At 41.8% G+C, this 14816-nt stretch overlaps 1 long non-coding RNA gene across 1 annotated transcript; it reads left to right on the top strand.

The window, feature by feature from the left end:
* Positions 1 to 508: 508 nt before the first annotated feature.
* On the top strand, positions 509 to 6732 carry LOC112475086. The gene is made up of 2 exons (XR_003044576.1): positions 509 to 771; positions 6389 to 6732. It is a non-coding gene; the product is annotated as an uncharacterized LOC112475086 (long non-coding RNA).
* The last annotated feature ends 8084 nt before the right edge of the window (positions 6733 to 14816 follow it).

Below are 14816 nucleotides of genomic sequence, written 5' to 3'. Positions count from 1 at the left end.
TAGGTTACCCATGGGAAAGTATCTTACATGTTAAAATTGAAGAAAAAGACTAAAACATCTAAGTGATTACCTGTTTGCCCTGAACAATTCTTTGAAATTAAAACTGCACGTCTTTCAAAATAAAAGAGTCAATATTTTTTACTCTTCGAGTTGAAAGTTATTACCTTGAGAATATATCAAACAATTCTTCAATGGAAATTAAAGATCTTCAGAAATAATTTCACTGGGTCTTCAAAATTTACAAAGAGGGTAAGATGTAAAAGGCAGCTGAAGGGCCGAGTGGTTAGTAATTTACTCTACTCCAACAGCTAATCTGCAATAGAACTGAAACTAGAAGCCAGATTTCCTAAGACTTCGTCGACTTTACAAATAGGCCTCCAGTGTCTTCTGTGTGCTAGGCATCACTGCACAGAGTGGAAAAGTTAATAAACGAACATGATCTCTGCCCACATACTAGTCAATCAGTGACTTGCCTGAAACCTAGGTCTGCCTCTTCACTCATGGAAGAATGGGTCTATTATGAAGTTGGATATTTTCAGTCCATTCTATCAGCTGGAGGACAATTCAAATATATTTTATACAGACCAGCTGACAATCAGCTAAAAATTCTAAATAAATATTGCCATAGTGGATTTACCAGCTAAATGTAGACCTGCTCTACAACTCAGATGAGACAAAAATGGCAGGCCAGAATGTCTTTCCAGAAAGGGACTAGATGGAAGCTATGTTAGAGTTTCTGAATACTCAGAGTTGAAGAATTTCCAAATGAAGGTGAGCACAGAATGTCTGGGTTCGGGGGGGCGGGCTGGGGCGAGGTGGGGAGGAGGGGGGAGGTAGAAAAGAAAAAGACAAGACAAGAAAAACTGATGTTCAATTGGGAATAACAGGGAAAAAAAGACATTATATAACAGGAAGAGACACTGAAGAAGTCTTGTCCCCTCAATCTCTGAGACTTCACCAAAATCTCGTTTTGAGCCTAAATTATTTGTGAATAAATATCAGCACCTACCTAACAGGACAACTAGGATATGGCTTACACATAGAAAGTGTTCAATAATTATCAGCATTTTTAAGTAGGTAATTATCTCTTAAGAATAATAGAACCAAGGAGTGCATCAAACTATCATTTACAAACATAAAATAAACTGAATTTTGTTCATATTGTTTATCTTCTGCTTTCCCTAAGGTCGTATTCCTGAGGAATTATCTCATTTAAAAATAATCCATGTGTTGTTGATCATAGCAAAAAATAAAATAAAGACAGGAAAAGGAAAACCACTCTAATGTTTGGTTAAAGAAATTTGAGCTTATTCATACTTTGAAATTCTATTCAGTCTTCATAATTATTCAAAATTATGTGGTGCATTGAGTAACATGGAAAGATATTAAGAGTTTATAAAATTTAAGAAAAGGTTAGCTAACATTATAACATATTATTTAAGAATTTAGAGCTGAAAGCCAGATTGTTTGGGTTCAAATTCCACCTCTTCCACTTAAATAGCTATGAGGCTTTGGGCAATATTTTTAACCTGTCCGTGCTAATTTCCTCATCTGCAAAATGAAAATAGAAATAAATCTACTTCACAGGATTCTTGAGGTGATTCAATGAATTAATATACAGAAAAGTAATCCAAACAGTGTCTATTACATAGTAAGAAGTCAAATGTAAATTATTATTATTATTATTATAGCAGAATCATCACATATTTCTCTGCTTATATAGACAAGTCTATAAAGATAGACCATAAAATTTTAAGTGTTTATCTCTAGAATGTGAGATTATTGATTTTTCTTCTTCTTTCTGCTTATCTGCATTTTTCTAATTTTTCCAGTCATGAAAATATATTGATTTTCTAATAAGGAACAAGTTATTTTTAATTTTTTGAAAAAAAAATCTATGAGATGGGCCGGGGCGCAAAAGAATGGCACATTCAGATAATTGAGAGCTCCCTGAAAATAAACAGTCTAGCAATGAGGCAAAGTTTTGAGTTAGGTCCCAAAATAAATAGGGGGTTAGGGGGCTGATGAGGGGAGAAAGGGAAATTGGAGGAGAGTGACATGCTCCTCCTAGTTTTTTTATTTGTGCTCAAGGTTAAGGTTCAATACAGCAGCAAAATGAAAAAAAAAAAAGCGAAGTGATGTGAGAGGTCACAGGGACAAACACTGACTGGCTCTGAAGTTTTGAAAGGCACTGGATAATTTCATGGCCGTTAATAACATCTGCAGTCCTGCTGGGCAGGCTAATGGCAGGGGTAATTAGAGCCTGTGCTTTATGACAGATGACTGCTTGTCACAGTGGAGAGCAAGCCCACCCCAGGGGCCACATTGCTCATGGGTAGGCAGGGCCAGGAGGGGCCAGGGCCTTGCCAGGAAAGACCCTACTGATCATAGCAAAGGGATGACCTGGGCTCACCTCCGTGGACAGATTGTTAGCTCACAAAGGAAACAGTGGGGGTATGTGCTGCTCGGGGCTTCGGTCTGGATATAAAACCAGCCCACACTGATATCCTGCAGTGAAATATTTTCACACTCCACATAATCGAGATTTAGGCTTACAAAAATACATTCAGCTCAAAGAAGTTGTGGAATCGATAAATATTATCTTCAACTAGTAGCTCCCGGCAGTGATTATGCACTGGTAGACTGATTCTCCAGTTTCTCAAATTAAGAAGTGACCATTTCAAGACATGACCTTTCCTTCACAGACAAGAACAATGGGTTTAATAGGAATACTTTGGTCTTTCCTTATCTCTAAACCAGCTTAAGTTGTTCAGTTATTAAATCAAGATGACTAATATTCTTTTCTAAAAGTTTTATTATGAAATGAAAACATGTATTTTCAAAGTGAAGGTTTCCATCTATGTAAGTCTTGGAATGCATCCCTCTCTCCACAGGATGGTTCACGATAGAGAACGTCAAAAGAGGGTACTTAGAATGCCATGTAGGGATTTGTTCCAATAATTTCACCTAAGCAAAAACTATACTCAATGACTCTTTGAGTAGACTTCTGCACGAGTGTCCTTTCTTGGGGATATCAGACCTCTTAACGCAGGGCTACACAATTCTAAAAAAAGATTCTTAATCAACTTCCATGTAAACATTTCAGACTGAACCAAAGTGTTCATCAAATTTCTCCCGGAACTCCTCTAAAATGAGAGAAAAGGAACTTGAGACGTTTTAAATCACAAAAGCAAAAAAAAGAAGAAAAGAAAAGAAAAAAAAAGAAATCCCAAACTCAGAAGAGTTGATGACAGACAATCAGCAATATCAATGAACCATTACAAGACAGAAAGCATATAGATGGAATTTGGGACTTCCTTTTCCAGCAGTATGAAAGACTGGACATTCTCACAAACTCTATGCCCAAATGTACTGAGATCCTAGGTAAACTATGTGCAACAAACATAAAGAAAGAAGGAAATGAAAACTGTGCGGGAGAGGTTACCAATATGGAAGCCAAAGTGAGATGGCGTGATCGGGCCTTAAGAAGAGAGAACAGAGAGAAGGAGGAAATGAAAAGCATGAATCTACTTATTCAGGAAACAACCATCGTAGAAGAAACTCACTGGTATTCGTAATCTTTTACTTTTTTTTTTAGTTGGGTGGTATATTCATGGGTGTTCGCTGCATTATTATGTTCTTAATATACATATATGTAAATATATTCTTCAAATATATTTTAAATGACATCATTGATTAAAGCAAAGCATTTGGAGAAGTAGGAACCACTTAGGTTTTAGCTTTCTGGACTTTCCTAAATTCCTGTAAAAAAGTTGAGAAGGGTCAGGAAGCCAACAAGAAGCAAGTCTATGCAAGCACAGGACCCTGGGAAGCCTCAGAGGCTGGAGGCACCACATACGTGTGAGGGCAGGTGTGAAGGGTGAGGCTTGAAAACAGAAGATTGGTTAAAAGTTTGTATAATGAATAATTGGATCCAGATTCCTTCCCCCAACATATTCAGCCAGAAGGCTATCTCTCCACTATCCCAGGAGACTGAAGGGTTTCTCTCTGGAGAAACTGAGTCTAAAGGGCCCGGCCTTGGGGACACCAGACTTAAGTGAAAAACTTACTGAAATCCCCTTGGTTTAACTCTTCCCCATAGCCCCTTATCTTGCTTTAGCTCCCATAATTCTAGCTTCCAGAGTTATAACCACTCCCACACTGACTCCCAGATGAAAGGTTAGGTGATCAGTGTCTGAAGAAACGGAATGACTCAACAGAAAACATCTGTAGGCTCTTATTTGAGGGGGGAGGGCAGTGTTCTCCAGGGAAACCAACAGGTCCCCACCTGTCTATATTATTCCGCTAGGGTTGCCATAACAAAACACCACAGGCTGGGTGGCTTCAATAACAGAAATGTATTTTTTCACAATTCTGGAGCCTGAAAGTCCAAAATCAAGGTACCAATAGGTTTGGTTTCTGGTGAGGCCTCTCTCCTCAGTTGGCAGAAGGTGCCTCTCTCTGTGTCCTCACACTGCCTTTCCTCTGTGTGCAAGCAGAGAGAAATCTCTGATGTCTCTACCTCTTCTTATAAGGATACCAGTCCCATCAGATTACAGACCCACCCTAATGACCTCATTTAATTTTAATTACCTTTTACAGGTTCTCTCTCTCATAGAACATTCAGCTACTTTCGGGTGTAGGGCTTCAACATATGCATTTGGGGTGGACACAATTCAGTCCAGAACATCATCCTATTGCGAAGGAAGTCCATCTATCCATAAGCCTTGCCCCGTCCCACTCAGAGCTTCCCATCATCTCTTTTGTGTTTCTGTATTAAATGTAAAACTATGGCCGTGTGTTAACAGACATTTGAGGAACACTCCCAACGTGAAAGTCATATACCAAAACAAATGCACAAAAACGTTTGAAAAAAGGAAGTTGGAGGAAATGAAATGAAGCAGGAACAGAGGAAAACTATAGCGATAACAAACTGCAATTAATATCCGAAGGTGAGAGAGAATTCTGCAACTATGAAAAACAATGTAATAAAAAGGAAGAACCACAGAACAAGAAATAGTTCTTAAAAATTAAAAATATCACAGCAGATATTTAAGAATTCAATAGAAAGAACTGGATGATAAGAAGTCAAGGAGCTATTACAGGAAGAAGAAAAAAGATGGAAAATTGTACAAAAAAAGATAATAAAATGTGAATATTAATCAAGTGTTCCATCATATAAATAACAGGAGTTCTAAAAGGAAAGAGGAAAAAGCATGAAGAAAAGAAATTATTAAAGAAATAACACAAAGAAATGCCCCCAAATTGAAGGACAAGTACCTAGTTTGAAAGAGTCAATTGAGTACCCAATAAAAAAAAAATAATAAAAATTCCACCCCAAGTCACACTGAGAAAAATTTCAATAAAATAAGGGTAAAGAGAAGTACCTTTAAGCTCTGATGTAGGAAATAGGAGGAAGAGGTCACGTATAAAGAATCAGGAATGAGAAAGCTATCAAACTTTTCAACAGCCACAATTAAACTTCACAGAGAGTGGAACAATGCTTTCGAACATCTGAAGAAAAAACTATTTCCTACAGTTCCATACACAGCCGAATGACCAATCACATGTGAGCATAGAAAAAAAGCTTATTTAAACATGCAAGTTTATTGTGCATGCACTTGGCTAGAAGCTGTAGGAGGCCGTGCTCCAGGAAAACAGGGGAATAAACCGATATGGGGGCTAAGAAAGAGTGGAATCTAACACAGGTAGAAGAATTAAGCAATAAAAATGTAACCATGTTATTTAGAAATTTGGGCTTGAATGTGAGGAAAAAATATGCCCAAAAGACTTGAAAGATGTTGCCTCAGGAAAATGGAACCTGGGGCTGGGCATGGGTGGGGCCAGATGGCTATTTTTCAATGTCTTATGGTACCACTTGATTTTTAAAAATCTGTACGCATATATCCCTTTGAACAGCTTAAATATTTAAGTGAAAAAAAAAATGTAACCCAAATCTAATCTAGAACACCCAGGATCCTAGTCCTTTTTTAAATTTATTCTTTTAAGTATCAGCTACGTATTGTTTTTCCAGTTAAGGAATGAAGCGAATTAGAGAAAAAATTGGGAATAATTTTTAAAGAAATGGGGAAAAAAATCATATTATTACCCATAATCCCACCACTCTACACAATCATTCCAATCATTTCCTTTACAGGCTTTTCATGTGTGAATTCTGTAGCTGCAGTCATGGCTTTCATACAGTTATATCCTGCTCACGCCCCTCCCCTCAACACTGTACCGTGACTGATTTCCAGCTTGCTGTGTGGCATTACAACCATCTTTCCTAATGGCTCAACCAGACTTTTTGATCTAAGTGTTCCACTCAATGCCACAGATCGCCCCCTCTCACTCCCTTCCTCTCATGGTTGTTCTTTATGTTCTTCAGACTCTCCGAGCCCCTGCTCCTCTAGGGGCCTCGGCCCTGGAATGCTTTCTCGAGATAGTTGCTTCACTGTCACCAGCCAGGAATCGACTGAAATGAAACTTCGAGACCTTCGTTGACCTCCAAGCTAAGGCACCCCTTTTTTTCATATCCCCGTTTTCATCATGGCAGTTTTCACTATGCGCTCCTTTCTTTTTTATTTGTGTGTTGGTTTTATGGCTTATCTAAATAAACTTTAAGCCCCATGAAAGCATGAATGATATCTGTCCTTCCCATTCCATGCCCAGCACAGAGAAAACACTCTATATACTTTGTGGGGTGAATAAATAAACTAATATATGACTGAGGATGAATGGATGAAATGCTAACTACTTCAGGCCACAGAGAGAAATCTGAGGCCTAGCAGGAGTACGGGGGGGCTTGTAAAACAGCGAGTCAGGCGATCTGCTTCCAGTTCCGGCCGCCACTAACTCGGTGTGTGGCTTGGAATGAGGCACTATTAACTTCTGTTCCATTTTCTTACCTGGGAAACGAGAGCGTTGGAGTAGGTAACCTCCATCATCTGTTTCAACAATAAGTATTGAGGTCTGCGCTTTTACAAGCCCTCGCTTTGCTAAAGATTTCTGTTGCTAGTTTTGGAAAATAACTTTTCGATTCCATTCTCCTGGATGATGGATGAATAGAAATTTTAGACAAACGACTACATCTTTTTTTTTTTTTTTTTGCATGATGATAAGCAATTAGTTTTAATAGTTCTTGTCTCTGTCTTTTCTCTTGTGAGAGAGGGAAATGGACTCATTGATCAGGTAAATGAAGCAGCGTGAAATCGAAGGTTGCTCTGACATACAGAAACTTTCCTGACAGGCAATGATCTTCTTTTAGGGAAATAGTATAGAATTGTGGTTGTCTTAGTCAGTTTGGGCTGCCATAACAAAATACCATAGACTGGGAGGCCTACAGACAACAGACATTTATTTCTCACAGTATGGTGGCTAGAAGTCCAAGATCAAGGAACCAGAAGATTTAGTGACTGGTCAACCTGCTTCTGGTTTATGGACACAGTCTTTTCGCTGTGTACCCCCATGGCAGAAGGGGATAGGGAAACTCTCTGGGGCCTCTTGCTTGAGGGTATTAATCCCATTCATGAGGGCTCTACCCTCTGATCTATCACCTCCCAAAGGCCCCACCTCCTAAAACTATCATATTGGGAGTTAGTCTTCAACATATGAATTTTGGGGGAAACACAAACATTCAGACCATAGAAGTAAGTTAAAAGCACATAGTCTGATGTCAGACAGGCCTGGTTTCAAGTAGTACCCATGCATGAACTTGGGCAGGTTACTTAGAAAGAGAGGGTAGCACAGTGTTGCTAAAGGCTGGAGAGAGAGAGAGAGAGAGAGAGAGAGAGAGAGAGAGAGAGAGAGAGAGACAGACAGTGTGTGTGTGTGTCAGCAGGGGGGGTCCCAGCTCTGCTACTCGCTAGCTAGCTGTAAAACCACTCGTGTCTCAGGATCCCATGTGAAAATGGAGTCAAGGAGTTCTTACTTCATAAGATTGTTGTGAGGATCAACAAATTCCAAATTCATAAGACACTTCGGACGGCAAGCACTGAACACACAGTCACCATTATTTGGGTTTGCTGCTCTTGCTGTATTGTTGTTACTTACTCTCTCCAAGTCTATTTCTTCATTTGTTGATTCGATGAATATTTACCAAATGCTTTTGATGAGGCATCATATCACTTCATTAACTTAAGATGAAGCTTCTGAGCCTCCATTATTAAGCCGTTAGCCTATAGGACTGGGATTAAGTGCGCCAATCTCTCTTGCAATCGTTTGTAGACATGTCCTCCTGGCATGATATCTGGGGAGGACTGCCCCCTGAATGTGCCGGTCATCGCCGGGAGCAGGCTTCACTGCCACTCTGCAGCATGTCCTCCCCTCCACCATCCCGTCCGATGTCAGACTACTAAGTGCTCAGGGTCATATCTCCTGATTCCCAATCTGGGCCAGGACAAGCAGGGGAGATAAATGATAGAGAAAAGGAGAAGAGCAACTCAAAGGTGGGAAATACATTCAGACATCCGGAGAAAGAAAGAGATGGGTGACAAGGTCCTAGAAGGTGTCTCACCCTTATGTGAAGGGCAGGGATGAATTGGGGATCTGGTGTTTTTTTCTACCCTCACTTTTTCCTGTCAGTTCCCTCATTTTCACTCCTAATCCCGGAGAAAGGATTTAGATCCACGATAGTGATCGAAATATAAAAATGTTTAGAAGTAAATAATTGCTAATTTTCAAGGAAAGTAGTATAAAAGTTGCTAAGAATATGCTTATTTACCTGCACATAAAAGAATTAAAATTTTAAGTTCATAATTAAATGAAAGTAGAGCTTGAGATTATAGCCATCGTGGAGTATTTCTATTGCTCCTATTCCATATTCAGAATTGACATCAGTGGCCACGTTCTGTCCAACTGCCTTAATAAAACTACAAAACTTTCGAACTGAACTCAAAACGTTCTCCTGCAAACCTGGTCTTTTTCCACGTGCTCTCTCTCTATCTAAATAAGCTATAAAACCTAAGAGTTATTCTTCATACTCCTACACCCTCGTCATACCCAAAACAGCAGCAAATCCTATCAATCTGACCACACGAATATCTCTCAAATTGGTGGATTTTTTCCTTAGTTCAAAACAGTTATGTTGAGAGTGTTCAAAGAGATAAAAAATATAATCTATAAAAAATCAATAAAAAAATCACTAAACAAAAACGAGTAATACTTTAATAAGAATAGATGGATAGGGAAAAGAACTAATTAGCAATCTCAGAAATAAAAAAAAGTCATTAAAATATTAAAAAAATCAATAGATGCAATAAAATTTAGATTGACTATAGTCACAAAGATAATTAGTGAGTGAAAAGATAGTAACTGAAGAATTCATCCGGATGCAATACAGAGAAATACTGAATGCGTAAAAGGAGTTGAGACTTCTCCCAAAGGTAACCATCACCTTCTCCCCCTGCGCACACACATTACTCTCCTATCAAGAGGTGGTGTCTTACACTCCTCTGGATACCTGGTGTTTTTTTGTTTTTTGGGTTTTTTTCCACTTTAAAACCATAAAAGATCTTAAGCAAAATAGTAAAATGTTAACGATTTGTTAAATCTGAATGATAGGTACTTTTTGTGTTTACTTAAACATTTCCAATATTAACAAAACAGATTTTCCACCAATAATTCATGGACATCAATTCCATTGCTTTTCTTTATAGTCACAGCCCCCAAATAACCCTGCCAGTATAGTCCATTGTTTGGTTTGGTCTCGTGGGAGGAAGGGTGAGATATGTGCTTACTCATCTGCATGTGGGTGTCCGACGCAGTCAGATAGAGCTGGGCTGGGCTCCCACCTCACTCACAAATTTACACAGGGCTGGGAGGAAAGGTTCAAAGATACGTGACCATGTTCGACGAACTAAATCCCCAAAAGAGGCCAAATTGCATTTTTCTTTTTTAAATGATGGGGAGGTGGTGCTGGACTTGGCTAGACCTTTGATGAGATGGAGCAAAAGCAAAGTCCCTTTTCTGCTAGGCGAGGAGATTCCAGAAACTGTGTCCGTGGTGGGCTATCGAGGCCTGGCTGGGGCCCCCTACTTCTAAAAGGGTTTTGAGCCCCAACAGCTATAAGAACTGGGAGGCTTTCCCTGGGCCATCTTATCTGATTGCCTGACCTTCAGGAGGGGACAAGGTGAATTGTTTGCCCTGTCTCTGCTTGCTCACAGGCTGAGTTATCAGGAGGACCTGCAGGGGCAGGGCTGTCCCCTCTTTCGGTATTTCCTGCTGTACACACCGCCAGAGGCAATTACAATGGTGGAAATTAATAAATTCTGCGTATGAGCTGTTCTTTCTGGTACCACCAATGGGTTATAAGTTTCTCTCCCTATTTAAATCCTTGCGTAAAGTGTTTTCTCCCCCTGGCTATGGGATTCTGCACTTGCCCGGCTCAAGGCCTCCTGCCTTTTGTTCAGGACAAAAGCACAAACTTCAGCGACAAAGGCCCCTACCTGGCACATTCTTTCTCATTCTTTCTCCTTCTTTCTGTCTGCCTCTCCCTCCTCTTCCCTTTTCTCCATGCTTCTCCAAACCCATTTTATTTGTTTGAAATTACAAATGCAGCATTTCCCACACCGACACTGGCAACCTGAGTTATAAATCCTGAGTTTCCAGTCCACTACCCAAATGACTCACAGTATTTATTTTATGTGCCTCTTCCAAGCAGAACAAGTAGCAAGGAATCCTAAGTAAAATGTAGGTTTGCCACAGTGAGCTCATGCTTCTGCATAGACAGATAAGACCTACATAATTAAGCACACGTAGGCCTTTCTCGATCAGATTGGGCGTTGGCCCTGGCTTAGTAGCTAGAAACAAGGCTGGCAGGCAGCAGAGAAGTGAAGTGAGGAGGGCTTGCCAGTCACCCGCACCCCTCATATTGGCCCCCCTCTTCTAGAGGCCTACATACCTCCCATGCCTCCCAGCACTTTGTTCCCCCGGTGAAGAAGAAGGTGGGAAGGAGAAAAGACCATCACCTTGTTCTGCATCTCTGAAAGAAAACTGAGTTCCAAACGTAAAAAAAATACACTCCTGTTCGGGAGCAACACAGTTCGATCACTGGTACACTAACTCCCTCCTCCTTCGCAAACGTATCTAGCCTTAAGAGGATCGTTGGACTTAAGAGGTAAGAACCTACAAAAGAAGCTTTAGATGTAGATGTCAGTCGATCCTGCCACAGATTGCTAAGGAACGGTAGGTGACTTGCAAGAATAATAATTCCTCATTTTAGACCAAAACCACCAGAGAATTACGTGAGTAAATATAATATTTGTCGCCAACAGCTTAGCTTTTGATAACTGTTCCATTATCATAACTGTAGCTGTGCCTCCAGGGCCCTGGCCAGGAGAAGGGGTGCTGGGCTGCCTGGTCTTCACCTCGTTGTGTGGGCTGGGGCCAGCCACTTCCCCTCTGGCCTGCATTTTCTCCGCTGTAAATTAGAAACTGAACTAAATTATTTCTAAGGTCTCTTCCAAGTTTAAAATTTTATGAATCTGAGATTCTATTTGACTAGTATTAATCCAAGTCCATTAACGATACTTAGCCCCTAGATATCCTCATAAAGACATCTTATTGGTGACTTCGAATACTTTTATTTAAAAAGGAAAAAAATATTAAAATATAATATACAGAAAAGTGCACACGAGTGTACAGCTTGATGAATTTTTCCCAAACTGAAAGTAGCTGTGTAACCAGCTTCCTGATCAAGAGACAGAACATGACCGGCCCCCACAGAACGCACCTCATGCCCCCTTTTTGACCTCAGGTTCTCTGAGTGCTTCATAAATAACAAATTTTAACTTTACGAGTGATCTGCCTCCAAATCTGTTTTCTTAGGCAAATTCATAAATAGTTCACACCTGCATTATAAAGAACAATAGGAAAATAAATAAATAAATAAATAAATGCTTTCAGGGAATTAGAAAGTCCTTGATTACCCAGAGAAAGAGGCTGTCAACACAGAAAGATACACAAGAGCGTGAATGGAAAAAGAATGCCGTAAAAGCTGGCAACTGTGGTCAACAGTATTGATGCCGTGTTCCCGCCTGGATGTGGAAATCAGTCCACTACTGAAATAAAAATTATAGCAATCAGACACATAACAATAGGAAAATCACACACACACACACACACACACACGCACACGCACGCACACGCACACACACTGGCGTGGTTCGTTTCAGTTACCAACCTAACTCCTTCCTCTGGAGTCGGCCAGATCACTCAGCCAGAGGCGGCAGAGCTGGCCACGTTTGCAGTCCTTCCGCTACTCCACCTTGCCGTCCCTTGCCCCGTGCCCTGCCCTGGCGGGTCCTGGATGTGGAGTCATCTGTACCCCCTTTCGCAGCACCAAAAGCAGCAAAGGAGACAGAAGGAACCAGGCCTGTGCCCACAGTGATTCTCCCCTGGGCGAGGCGTGTGGTCGGCCAGCATCATCTTTTTCCCCTTTTCCCTTGCTGGACCTAGGTGCAGGTTGTCGCGCCCCTGTGCCCAGCTCGAGCCACGCCACCATCCGTCTGTGCCAGTTCTCCTCTAGTCAGGGGGAGGTCTTTGCTGTTTTCTCCTCTACTCCAGCCCCGCTTGCACTGCCTTTCGTCCCGCAGGTGCCTGCACCTGATGCCTGCACCTCCCTGGATGTCCTTGTGAAATGTGTGCTTTGGCTCTGCGGCCGGCTCGGGTTTCTAAACTACATCAATGGTGCTGTGCTACACACTTCTTTCTGCTTCTTCCTTTGTCACTCACCCCGGAATCATTGAGTTCCATCCACGTGGCTGTATTACTCTCAGTTCACTGCTCCTCACTGCTGCCATGGATTCAATGGCTGCCCAGATCACACTCCACTCATGAACTGTCACCAACGGATGAATTCATTTTGGCCATCTTCCCATCTCCCCTCCCGGTGGCCTCTGTAGCGGCCTCCTCTTGCTCCCTAGTGGCCCAGGGATGCCCTGGCCCTATTCTCTGCCCCTGGACTTCAGTTTTGGGCTTTCCCTTACCTTCTCCGGCCACCCAAGGCCACCATCGAGGGTCCTGTCCCTTGGGGGCTTATGAGGTGAGACCAATCTGATTAATTGTGCCTCGATTATTGGGGCTGCCTCTCTAGTTTTCATGGAGATACTGAGTGCATTTCCACATTCCCAATGGCACGACCTTGGGCTGAGCCCCATCTCCTCACCCCCGGTGCTGACTCATCTCTCTACCTCCACTCTCTCCTCGCTGAAGATTTGTTTCATACGTTATGACACTAACGTTCTTAAATTTCGGCCTTCCACATGATCCTCCTCTGGCAAGTAACTGCTGCCATGAGAGAGAAATTCTTCTGACTGGTACCTGTCTGTTTAGGTGACAAGAGAATGAGCCAAAGGGCGACTCCCTGGATGCAAATCGTGGCTCCACCACTCAGTGGCTATGTGACCTCTGGCACGTAGGTTAACCTTTCTGTGCCTCGATAAGAATTAAAATGAGTTAAAATATGTCAAGCATTTAGGTTGGCGTCTGGCACATACTAAGTTCTCGATGTTAGCTATTTTTATTACCATTCAACCTACTATAACTCAACACAGACTCTGCTTTATCCCCAGTGAGTCTATGTTGTCTTCTATGCACATTTCTAAATTTTTTACTTTGCCAGATTAACCAACCAAATCTTCTGCACTCCTCGATCTTGAATTCTGCCTCCTCCACCAGGCCCTTCCCACTTCCAGCAGCCCTCAGCTTCTAAGAAACCAGGACATGCTCTGTCCGTATTATTCTTTTCTGGTTCTTGACTGTATCACGTTTCAACTTCTTATAAAACCTGAATAAAGCCCAGAGCCCCACTTGGTCCATTCACAGCCCAGCAAGCTAAATTAATTAATTCAGTTCTTTACTCCATCTCTCCAGCAAATGCTAAAGGAAGGAGTGAATTATCAGTACACGGCAAACATCACTGAAAACAACAGAAGCCTATCTCTCTGCTAGAGCCCCGCGCAACACGTTCCAGACGGAAGGCAAACGTTCTCCACTTGGCTCTTCCGGCACCATCTTCCCTGTTGCTTCCTCTCAAACTGGAAATGACCGCCAACACTTCCTCTCTGCTCAGCCACCAAGCTGAGTCACATCAGGGCGGGAGGAGGAGGGGCAGCTCTAGTCCTCCCAGTCCTTCCTCGCTGTGAATGGTCAGCACAGAGACCCCTGGGAAGTCTAAGTCCACCCAATTATTTCTCTGTCAAAATCTTATGACTATAATTCTCTGCTTTATTACAGTTATTTAACTTTGTAGCAGTCTTGTGGTTTGGGTAAAATTAACCACGGCCCCAGCCCCATAGGTGGGCCTGAACTGGCAAAACCCGTCTGTGTAACCTCATCCATGAGGCCATGGTTAAGGGAGGGGCCTGAGCCACTCATCACATGGCCCCCTCTGCCCACAGTGACGGTTGAGTCCAAGCCAAGTGAACTGCAGGACTTGGTTCCCAGGTGGGAGGAAAGGCGTCTTTCTGGCCCTGACTGGTACGTTATGCAGACATGAGGCCTGAGGCTGCAGCAGAGTTTTTGTTGCTGTGAGGAGAGCTGGTCTGTGGATGAAGCCAGTGCATGGAGGAAAGCAGAATCTGGAGAATCACAGAGATGCAAGAAACCCCGAAAGAACTGTCCCTGAAATCTGCTCCATCTTGGGATTTACTGAGTTACCTTAGCCAATAAATTTCTTTTGTTATTTAAAACAGTCTGAGCTTCATTGGCTATTAATTTGCAACCAAAGGTATTCTAATCTATACAGACTAGCATGTTAATTAAGTTTTCCAACTTCAATTTCTTCTTTTGTAAAAACAAGAGTTTTAAAAATTACC

The sequence above is a fragment of the Pteropus alecto genome, unplaced genomic scaffold, assembly GCF_000325575.1.
Source record: "Pteropus alecto unplaced genomic scaffold, ASM32557v1 scaffold50, whole genome shotgun sequence".
Lineage (NCBI taxonomy): Eukaryota > Metazoa > Chordata > Mammalia > Chiroptera > Pteropodidae > Pteropus > Pteropus alecto.
This window is presented reverse-complemented; position numbering and strand designations above follow the sequence as displayed.